This window comes from Geotrypetes seraphini, chromosome 7 (assembly GCF_902459505.1).
Source record: "Geotrypetes seraphini chromosome 7, aGeoSer1.1, whole genome shotgun sequence".
In the NCBI taxonomy this organism is placed as follows: Eukaryota; Metazoa; Chordata; class Amphibia; order Gymnophiona; family Dermophiidae; genus Geotrypetes; species Geotrypetes seraphini.
In genome coordinates, this window is record NC_047090.1 from 156,709,120 (window position 1) to 156,721,050 (window position 11,931).

The window sequence follows — 11,931 nt, forward strand, 5'->3', positions numbered from 1 at the left end:
ACCTCCAGTTCAGTATCACAAACTCCACGTTCCCTAATAATGGAGCTGTCCCCCCTTACAACTCGTATTATGAAAAATATTCAGATTATGATTATCACCTCAAGAACAGCACACGCTCTTTCCACTGCCAAACACTGTTTAAAGCATATGGGGTTTTGTTGGTGTGGCAACTCTACAAGATGTTGAGATCACCGGTAACATATTAACACTGTAGATGATGACAGAAAAAGACCCTCATGGTCCATCTGATCTGATCAACAAGGTGGCCAGAGTCATGCCTGCCTCTCTGTGCAGATCCCAGTCACACATGTTCTATTGCCGGTTGTGAAGTCACCACCATACTGACCATATTGGCGGTCAAATATGATGGTGATGATATAGGATTATAACCAAGACTCCAAGTATTGTTGATAGACTTCAGCTTACCAGTCAAGATGCCTTCCCCTCTCCCCTAAGCTGCACAGCCCCCACATTCACAGTACGTGACAATAAAATGATCTAATGTAATGTAATTCATTTCTTATATACCGCTAAATCCGTTAAGTTCGAAGCGGTTTACAGAGAAATATACATTAAAGGATACAATAAAAATAAGATAAATAAAGAATAGGTACTTTGAAATTCCCTTACTGTCCCGAAGGCTCACAATCTAACTAAAGTACCTAATATAGTGTAGTTATCAAAACTCCACCCATCTCATACCATTTGCAGGACACAGACTGTCAAAGTCTGTCCAGCATTAGCCTTAGTTCCCCATGCTGGTATTTGCTAATTTTCTTTTAGTTTCTTGCCATTTGCGGGAAACAGACCATAGAAATTTGTCCAGCATCGGCCTGAGTTCCCACTATGTCTTCCCAAGATAACACTTCAATCATGTGCATTCTTCCTGTTTCTATTTAGGTATTCCCTGTGTCTATCCTATGCATTTTTTAATGTGTTCACCATTTTTGACTCTACCACCTCTCTTGGAAGGGTGTGCCAGACATCCACCACTCTCTTTCTGAAAAAGTATTTTCTGACTTTACTCCTAAGTCTACCTTCCTGTAACCTCCTTTCATGTTCTCTAGTTCCATCGCCCCCTACATCTTTGGAAGAGGTTTGTTTGAATATTAATACCTTTCAAGTACTTAAATGGCTGAATCATACCACCTCTTTCTCTTTCCTTTCCTCCAGTGTATACATTTTCAAGTCCTCCAATCTCTTCACATATATTTTATGACAAACCCTGTACCATTTATGTTGCCTTCCTCTGAATTAGTCTTGAATATTTTTATTTTGGGTGCAAGGGCCTGCTTTAAATATGGCAATACACTTTGCAAAATAACACAAAACCAGATTGATTTTTTTCTTCAGACTTAGACAATTAAGAATGATAAGATAAAGACTGAGTCAAACCAACTTCAGAATAGTGGTTCAGGCAGTCTTGCTCCCATATCTGGATTATTGTAATTCTCTATACGGTAATATCCCAGTGAAAGAATTTAAGAGATTACAACTGCTCCAGAACACAGCGGCTACACTGAGCTTTCACCTGAGCTGGTTCAAGAGGACCAATCCACTTCTGGCAGAATTACCGTATTTTCTCGCATATAACGCGCGCGTTATACGTGGTTTTTACAAACCGCGCATACCCTTGCGCATTATACGCGTGAGCGCGTTGTACAAAAATTTTTTTACATAGTTTCCCCCCCCGACGCCCGATTCATCACCTGGAAGGAGCGCTCACACTCCCACCCCGAAGGACCGCTCGCACCCCCACCCGAAGAACCGCTCGCACCCCCACAGCCTCCCCCCCTCCCCCATGGAGAAGCTGTCTACCTTGTTTCCGGATGCCAGCCCAGCTGCTTCCTTTGCCGGCGGTCCTGCCCCTTCTCAGAGCCCTGTGCTGCGCTGCTTCCTCTTCAGGCGGTCCCGCCCTTTCTCTGATGTCAGAGAAAGGGCGGGACCGCCGGAAGAAAAAGCAGCACAGCAGGGCTCAGAGAAGGGGCGGGACCGCCGGCAGAGGAAACAGCTGGGCTCGCTGGCATCCGGAAACAAGGTAGACAGCTTCTCCATGGGGGAGGGGGGTGAGACTGTGGGGGTGCGAGCGGTTCTTCGGGTGGGGGTGCGAGCGGTCCTTCAGGGTGGGGGTGCGGGTGCGTGCGAGCGGTCCTTCGGGGTGGGGGTGCGAGCGGTCCTGCGGGGGGGGGTGAATCGGATGTCGGGGGGGCATCAGGCTTTCAGGGTAGGGACAGGACTTCAAGGAGGAAAGGAGAGTCGGGGTGGGCGAAAACAGAGTCAGGGTCTCCAGAGGAGAGTCGGGGCGGGCGAAAGGAGAGTCGGGCAGCATGCGCGGTATACGGGTGTGCGCGGTATATAAAAATTTATGTACATAAATATGTGTTTTTTGCGCGCTATACCCGTGTGCGCGTTTTACACGGGTGCGCGTTATCTATGTGAAAATACGGTACACTAGTTGCCAATAAGAAGTAGAATCCAGTTTAAGATGGCCTGTATGGTCCATAAAGCTATATATGAAGACAACTCTACTGAACTGACATCTGACATTAGAATCACGCATTCCTTCTATACTTCGAGAACATCCCAATGTTTCAAACCAGCTTTTCCTTCTTCACGACAAGTCCTGCGTAAAACACTGTTCAAGTCTACCTTCGAATTTCAAGGTCCCATAATATGGAACTCTCTTCCAAGTAACTTGTAACAGATCTCTTCTTACCTTCAGCTCAGGAAATCACTAAAGACATATATATTCTCTCTGTAATCCCAAAACTTAAACTCAATATGGTCTACAATTCTTGATGTAACAGTAATGAAAATCCATTAACCTCATTGTAAGTTGCAATACATCTTTTTGGACACTTGCGGAATATAAGAATCTGTATGTTATGTATGATATTTAACTCCAAAAACACAATTAACAAATGCCTTTCCTTCTCTACATCTGTCTGGCACTGCTCTTTCTGTTTAGGGGGGGCACTTTTCTCTTTTTTGGCCTTTTTATCTGCTCATTTGATTTTTCCCTCATTCTCCATTTCTCTCACTATTTTGCTCTAGGTCTCCTTCTTTTCACATCTCATCTACCTACTGGCTTTTTTTCCCCATCTTCCTCTCATCCCCTCTCCAACACTCCCATTGCCTTCTCTGTTTCCCTCCTCTCCCAGTCTGTCTAGCTTTCACCCACTCCCTAGTCTCCCATTTCCATTCCCTGTACTCAGCCCTCACCTACCCTCCACTGTCCACCCGGAAATGCTGCTGAAGCCCCAAATTGACAGCTGATAAGGGGGAAAAGTCACAATTGAGGTAGAAGGGGACTTCTGAATCTTAATTTTCTTCTTCAGCATGATTTAAAATATATTTTTTTTTAAAAACCACCTAGGATAATAATTAAACAAATAGCTGCATAGAACTATTCAACATGACAGCTAGTCCTCCAGCTTTGATCCCCCAATAATTAGATGCTACTAGAGAAGAATGAGCTAATCCTTCTATGCCTCCTCACACCTGGCATTCAACTTCCCACATTCTGCTTGCCTTAGACTTCTTCAGCAGTTCTCTGCATTGGAGCAGAATAAGATCTACTACCTTTCCAAAAAGCAGTAAACACCATCTTATTCCCAAACAACGGCACTCCTGCACTGAAGCCTTAGGGAATAAACTGTAACGGCACTCTAACCTGACAGAACACAACCAGTAACAAAGTGCTGACCACTATAAATGCCTTCTATCCTCCTCACGTCAACAGTCCAATTACAGACATTACCTCTCTCTCTATAACCATTGACCTAAACTCGTAGACCTGGCCTCAATGCTATTGACCAATTACATGACATGACGTAAACCCAATCAGGATTAAATACCATGGCTACCACCACTACTGACCGAATATCCATACTGTAAACCCAATACCCCCCGCCATGAGTGTGTGCTTATTCCACCCTCCCCCCACACCATTTTAAGTATACTGTATGCCCAATACTTTTACCTTATACTGTAAATGCCCTCTGTCCTCTCCGCTTCCAGCAGTATTCTGTATATACACGATTAACCATGTACATCTGGAATATTGCGTTCAATTCTGGTCTCCTTATCTCAAGAAAGATATAGTGGCACTAGAAAAGGTTCAAAGAAGAGCGACCCTCTCGTATGAGGAAAGACTAAAATGGTTATGGCTCTTCAGCTTGGAAAAGATGGCTGAGAGGAGATATGATTGAAGTCTACAAAATCCTGAGTGGAGTAGAGCGGATACAAGTGGATCGATTTTTCTCTGTCAACAATTACAAAGACTAGGGGACACTCGATGAAGTTACAGGGAAATACTTTTAAAACCAATAGGAGGAAATATTTATTCACTCAGAGAATAGTTAAGCTCTGGAACGCGTTGCCAGAGGATGTGTTAAGAGCGGATAGTGTAGCTGGTTTTAAGAAAGGTTTGGACAAGTTCCTGGAGGAAAAGTCCATAGTCTGTTATTGAGAAAGACACGGGGAGGAAGCCACTGCATGCCCTGTATCGGTAGCATGGAATATTGCTACACCTTGGGTTTTGGCCAGATACTGGTGATCTGGATTGGCCACCGTGAGAACGGGCTACTGGGCTTGATGGACCATTGGTCTGACCCAGTTAGGCTATTCTTATGTTATGTTACCTCTAAAATGCTATGATTGTATTGTTTCTACCCACAATATATCATGTATATCTTTCTTCTCTTAAATATCTCTCCTATCTATTTCCCACTCCCACTTTTTCTGCCTACTACTGCGAATAAGTATCTGCAGCAACAATGCTACCCCATTCCTCACGTTCTATCCCCTCCCCACTTTCTCCTTCATCACTAAAGTATGTAACTTCTCCCCTCCTTCCCTTATTTTCCTCACCTTCCAGTATGTCTAGTCTGTCATATACGTTCACATTATTTTATAATATTTTTTAGCCTCTACAAAACATTGTTAACCGGCCAGACATTTGCTTGATGGTCGGGATATTAAAAACTAATAAACTTGGAAACTTGTACCACTTCCCCAGCACCCCAGATACTGTGAATGTACTACTGCAAACTGTTCTGAGCTCCTGGGTAGGACGGGATATAAAACTGAAATAATAAAATAAATAAAAATTACCATTGATTTTTCTTGATATGCACTGGTACAGGGATAGCTTCTGCGCAAAATGCTGCTCCGCATTGTGCACCCAGAAAATTGTGCACAAAAATTGTGCTAATCATCTACTTCCATCTGCGCTAGCTTTCTGCATTGGCCCTGAGTGGCAAGTGGTAAAATAATTTATTTTATTTAAACATATATTTTGTAATAAAAATAGCAGTCTGCCTGAATGAAGGCCCTCTTTAACTAAAAAGCGTAGCACACCTTTGTAAAAGAGGGGGTTAATTTTACCAGACAATTAAAATTAAGATATATATGATGAAGAGGGAGGAATTCAAGATGGCGGCAGCTATGTGCTTGCGCTCCTGAACTGACCTGTGAGCGAACAGTAAAGTTTCTGCTTCTTACCGTGATGCATACTAAGCGCAAGGGGATAGCAAATCCCTCGACGCCGAGAACTTCCTCTCGATACAGTGGTCAATTTGGGAGTTCATGACTATTATTAATCCCAAGGATTTTTCTGGGGTGAAGACGGCGTTGTCTCCCGCTAGAGGAGCAGTGGAGGATTTAGCCCTGGAGATCTCTTTATCTCCCCCGGTAGCTGTTCCACCACCTCGCCCAGCTTCAGTTGGGGTTCTGTGTGGGGAGCCCTGCCGAATGGAGTCTGCAGAGGAAACCCCTGATCAAGAGGCAGAGGCCACGACAGCAAGAAGGAAGCAGGGAGATTTGGGAGCCAGCAAGGAAGTCAGCTCTCAATTGGTAAAACCTTCAGTGCTGATACTGGAGAGTATCTGGGAGGCTCTCTCCAGGCTGAACGATACCGTGACCAGATCTTCACAGGAAGTTGCAGTATTAGTGAGTACTGTGGACATTTTGGGACTTAAATTAGATGGGACTAAGGAAGAATTTACAAACAACTTAAAACAGGTTACTGAAAAGGTGGAAAGTCTTCAAGAGTTATCTTCAGGACTCATTAAAGATAAAAATCAGTTAAATAGAAAGGTTGAACAACTGGAGAACTTTAACCACTGATTGAACATACGTGTTTGGAATTTTCCTAGAGTATTGGGGTGCCTCCTGCCGAGATGTTTAAAAAGTATCTTATTGAGGTTTTGAAATTCTCATCTGAATGTATATCACCTATAAACTGAATATACTATTTGCAGTGGCGTACCAAGGGGGGGGAGGTGCGCCCCGGGTGCCAGCCCTGTGGGGGTGCTCCCGGCCTTGCCGTTCAGTCCCCCCCACCCCCGAAGGACCGCTCGCCCCACTGACCTTCCTGCACCACCTGTGAAGCAGGATCGCGACGTCAGCGATCCCTGAGCTGCTTGGGCGCTGCTTCCTGCGCCGTGGTCCTGCCCCTCCTCTGACATCAGAGGAGGGACGGGACCGCGGCGCGGGAAGCAGCGCCTAAGCAGCGCAGAGATCGCTGACGTCGCGATCCTGCTGCGGCTGCTTCATAGGTGGTGCGGGGAGGCCAGGGGGCGAGCGGTCCTTCGGGGTGGGTCGGGGCATCAGGCCTTCAGGGTGGGGCGGGCGGGCAGGCAGGCTTTCAAGGGTGAGGGGGGGGACAGGCAGCATTAGTTTGCGCTACTGTCTTAGACTTTAGGACCTGGGATTGGGGAGAGATGGCATCCTCAGTACTTTATAATGCAAGTGAAACGAAAATTTGGTCAGACTTTTGAAGGGTCTGCAGAAAAAAAATATTGTATAGGCCGGGGACATGAGACAGCAGGAAATGGGAACTTTTCTTCCTTCTATTTTTGTGAATGGAAAGGCTGAGGATGTCAGAGAGTTCAGTTAAAATATGTGCTTTATAAGAAAATATAATAATGTGTTTTATAAAGTTTATAGCATAGCTGGCCTACCCAGTGAGGTATTCCTAGTGGTGATGGTGGCAGCGTGTCAATGTGTTGAGAGGAAGAGGTGGTCTGGGAAATTCTGCTGAGCAAAATCCGGGCCCATTTCCATCCCCCAGTTAGTCCACTCCACTCAACTGGTTCACACACTGAGTGGGTCTTTGGGTGTTGTTTTGGGATCTCTTCCAGTGGTTTATCAATATCTCCTTCTGGTCCAAGGAAGGAAACTTTGTTATCCTTAGCATTGACCTACAGAATATGTTTGTAACAGCGCTGCTTGTGTGGCATTAGGCTATGTAGTGATCGAAAGAAAAAAACAGACCTTTGCACATTTTTGCACTATATGGTGGGTGTATGAGGAGATTCACATTTCCTGCACAGCTAAGTCCATGTGAAGTTACCTTGTGCTGTATTTGACATCTAGCAAGGTCTCTGTTTGAAAGGAAAGATCTAAACTTAAAAATGAAGTGGCCAGAAGTTATGGTAAAAGCAGATAGTGTAGCTGGTTTTAAGAAAGATTTGGACAAATTCCTGGAGGAAAAGTTCATAATCTGTTATTAAGACATGGGGGAAGAGTCTGCTTGCCCTGGATCGGTAGCATGGAATGTTGCTACTCTTTGGGTTTTGACCAGGTATTAATGTCCTGGATTGGCTACCATGAGAATGGGCTACTAGGCATGATGGACCATTGGTCTGACCCAGTTAGGCTATTCTTATGTTATGTTCTCATCTGTAGGGGCCTTTGTTTTCACTTCTTATTTTAATGTATTTTTTTTCTAGGAACTTATCAGTGTTTTTTATAAAGGGAACAAAAATGGAAGAGAATTAATGTGTGTGGGATGAGGGGGTAACTTATTTCTTCAGCTAAATAATTCAATCCACTTCAAACAGACATAGGAGAACTCACGCACCATTCACACACCCTCCAACCAAAAACGTCAAAAGAAATAAACTGTTCGACAACCTCCTAGCCATTCAAGCTGCAACACTCGACCCCCAACTCTACAACCAATTGACATCAACCACTGACTGCAAAACCTTCAAAAAGAAATAAAAACCCTTCTATTCAAAAAACACATAAAACCAAACTAACACAATCAGAACTGTCCCAAACATCACTTGCAACTACTCCATATGTACTTTTGATGTCATGACAATTCAGACATAATTTATGTTATGTTATGTTTGGAATATAAGAAAATTTTCACTGCCTGTTTCTATTCTGACCATTTATTCCGTTTCATGGTCATTACAAAAAATATTTTTCTACATGGGGGGTGTCAAAAAATGATGGGCCCCGGGTGCCACATACCCTAGGTACGCCACTGACTCTTTGCCATCAAAAAAAGGAGTAGGAGCATAGCCAGAGTTTGAATTAGTTAACGTAAATCCCAATGAAGCTTTAAATGTTACAGATTTGCTTGAGACAACAGTATCTGAGACCTTAGCAAGAGGGACGTTGTTAATCTCTTTAGTTTTTGAACAAGATGTAAATGCTATGTTTCAAATATATTTCCGCACATCACAAATATTGTTCTATGGGAAAAAAGTATACAGTATATGTACCCAGATGTAACTAGGAAGACGCAGGAGCGTAGAAAATTGTTTCTTGCAATGAGACATGAAATATTGTCTTTGGGTGGTACATTTCTTCTAGCCTACCCCTGCAAATGTCTAGATAAATGTCTACTCTCCCAAACAGCTGCGAACCTTTTTAGACCTGAAGGAGCTGGCAACAGGGAACGTTTAGATATTTTGAACAGCAATTTAAAATAAGGGGATTTAAAGCTGTTAATCCAATTCCTGATTTATTATATGAAAATTAACCCCCTCTTCTCCAAAGCCGCACTAGCGGCTGCCGGGCACTAACGGCCCCAAAGCCCATAGAGATTTAAAGGGCTTCGGGGCTGTTGCTGCGCGGCTTTGTAGAAGAGGGGGTAAGATTCTCCTCATTTTTCTTTGAATTCCTCCTTCCAAGTTTGAGGTCTAAGAAGTAAAAATTTGTTTCTTCTTTCTTCTTTAACATTCGTACTTATGATATTATTCTTTTCTGCTATATTTCTGGCACAAGAGTAAATTCTTGTATTATAATTTGAAATTTGATAAATATAATAATTTTAAAAAATAATTAAGATATATATTTGGGGGGGTCATTCAACTCAGTGGTGGTGCATGGAGGTCCATGCATGTTCCCAAACCAATCATGGCAAGGCCTGGGTGAATTTTATTTGGTTTGAATGCTAGCTACTTGGTTGCTTAGGGCAAGTATTTGTTTGCTGTAAGGTAAAAATGTTAAGTGTAATCTTATTTCCCCACCTTCACCATGATTTGAGAACTGATAAGGCTTCTATCTTTTCTTCTCAGTTTAAAGTTTATTACCATGGCAGTTACTAGTTTAGGATGGAGTGTTGGCATAAGATCAGTTCGCCGTAATGACACAGCCTACAACTTAACAGGTGGTGTTCAAGACTTATGCCTTGTTGGGGAGGTTATATTGCTGACAAAGTAGAATTACAAAAGCAGGTAGAAGTTCTGAGCCAGACCCTCGGAGCAAAAAGGAGGCAGAGGATAATTTATATACAAAATTTATTGCCTTGCGAGATAAAAGCAAGCAAGAGATCCTTCCTTAGCAGCAGCAGATTCAGAGCAGAGTGGAAACTTGCTGGAAGTTAGACCAAGACAGAGATTTATGATGCAGAAGGTCAGAGATCTTCTTGAATGCTTAATCTGCTCCTGATTTAGGGGAACTGCAAAAAACTCAAAGCTGTGAATGTGACTGTAAGTCTGAGTACATGTCCACAAAAATTTCAAAAATAGTGATCAAAAAGAAACAGCAAGTGCTTCCCTAAAATGGATTTAAAGAAAGAGAGAGAGATTGTGGTCTCTTTTCCAGAATAAACTATAATCAGGGACTAGGAATCTGTTTTGTTACTTGGGATCTAGCTAGGTACTTGGGACCTGGGTTGGCCACTGTTGGAAACAGGATGCTGGGCTTGATGGACCTTCGCCTTCGCTCTGTCCTGGTATGGCAGTTCTTATGTACTTATGATGCTCGCAATTAGCTAGGGAGACCAAGGCCCTGATTCTATAAATGTCGCCTAGTGGTGTCTAACTCTCAGGCATCCTTTGTCAATGAACCAGTAAGTGTTGTTTATAGCAGTGTTTCTCAACCTTTTCAAGCCGAGTACCCCCTAAGCCTAGCAAATACCAACCGAGTACCCCTGCCCAAGCTCCACCCCAGACCCAGCTTAAGATTAGAGAAATTGGGCCTCTTCTCCCTCAAACAGAGGAGATTGAGAGGGGACATGATCGAAACATTCAAGGTACTGAAGGGGATAGACTTAGTAGATAAGGGCAGGTTGTTCACCCTCTCCAAGGTAGGGAGAACGAGAGGGCACTCTCTAAAGTTGAAAGGGGATCGATTCCGTACAAACGTAAAGAAGTTCTTCTTCACCCAGAGAGTGGTAGAAAACTGGAACGCTCTTCCGGAGACTGTCATAGGGGAAAACACCCTCCAGAGATTCAAGACAAAGTTAGACAAGTTCCTGCTGAACCGGAATGTAGTCAGGTAGGGCTGGTCTCGGTTAGGGTGCTGATCTTTGACCAGAGGGCTGCCGTGTGAGCAGACTTCTGGGCATGATGGACCACTGGTCTGACCCAGCAGCGGCAATTCTTATGTTCTTAAGTTCACCCAAACTCCATCCCAGGCCTGCCCAAACTCCACCCCTGACTCCACCCCCATAATAATAGTACTACTAATAATGCAATTTCTTTCATCCATTTTTTATATACACACAATATAATGTTATTTATACATAACGGTAACCACAAAATTATAAAAACACAAAGCACACTATACGCAGAGAACATGTTAATTATCATTTATATTCAGGGGTTTTTTCGAGGTCTTCGCTGCTGGAACCTCTTCATCCAAGCAACCGCTCGGCAACCATGTTAATTCATACTAGAAATAATAAAAGTAAAGTGGGGTCGAGGAATTTGTGAAAGCACTTTGCTTTTATTATGTCTAGTATGAATTAACATGATTGCCGAGCGGTTGCTTAGATGAGCCACTACCACCAGAAGTCCCAGAGAAGATAGTCATCTTTTTTCATCTTTATAACTGGTTTACTAATGCATAAAATGATAACTGGTGGTAAGAGACGTTGTGTGATGGTCTCATCAGCAACCTGCGCCGTGTCGTATCACTTGGCGGTTTGGTTGTGAGTCTGAGTGTTCACAAAAACACTCATGAGAATTTTTTTAATATAGTGTTTATTTGCTTAGGTGATTTTTCTGTTAGGAATATATAAGCCATGTTTTGGCATTCAATTGGCACACATCTCTACATGTCAAGCCTATAGAATTGCCTTTCACATGCCCGTAGGAATTACGAGAAAACTGGAATCAAAGTTATTGCTTGAATGTCTAGGATCGATAAAAGAAATTAACAACCCCCATGGGCTCCTTTTACTGAGGTGCGCTAGCGTTTTTAGCGCACGCAGGATACTGCCGCGCTACACGGCTAGAACTAATGCCAGCTCAATGCTGACGTTAAGGTCTAGCGCGCGTAGCAATTCAGCATGCGCTATTCCGCGCGTTAATGCCCTAACGCAGCTTAGTAAAAGGAGCCCTATGTGTAGATACATGCTAAATTTATTTCAGTTCTTGCATTTGGTTCATGCGATTAACCGCTTGGGCTACCTATTGCCTACTTTACTGTATATCTGCTCTGCTATGGATCCAGATTGCCTGCTACACTCCTGCGACACTTTGGATCGAGACTACCCGCTGAATTCCAGATGCAATACCGTGTCCTGTTGTATCTTGTTCTGTGTGATATCATGCCCCGTTGGTGCTAAGCCTTGGTGGCTGTCGGCACTGGAGGGCCCAACCCAAGGGGAAGGCAGTGGCCGTAGGCAGAAGGCCAAGCCTTCCTTGTTGAAGTGCCAGGGTTTATTTAGTTCTGTAGTTC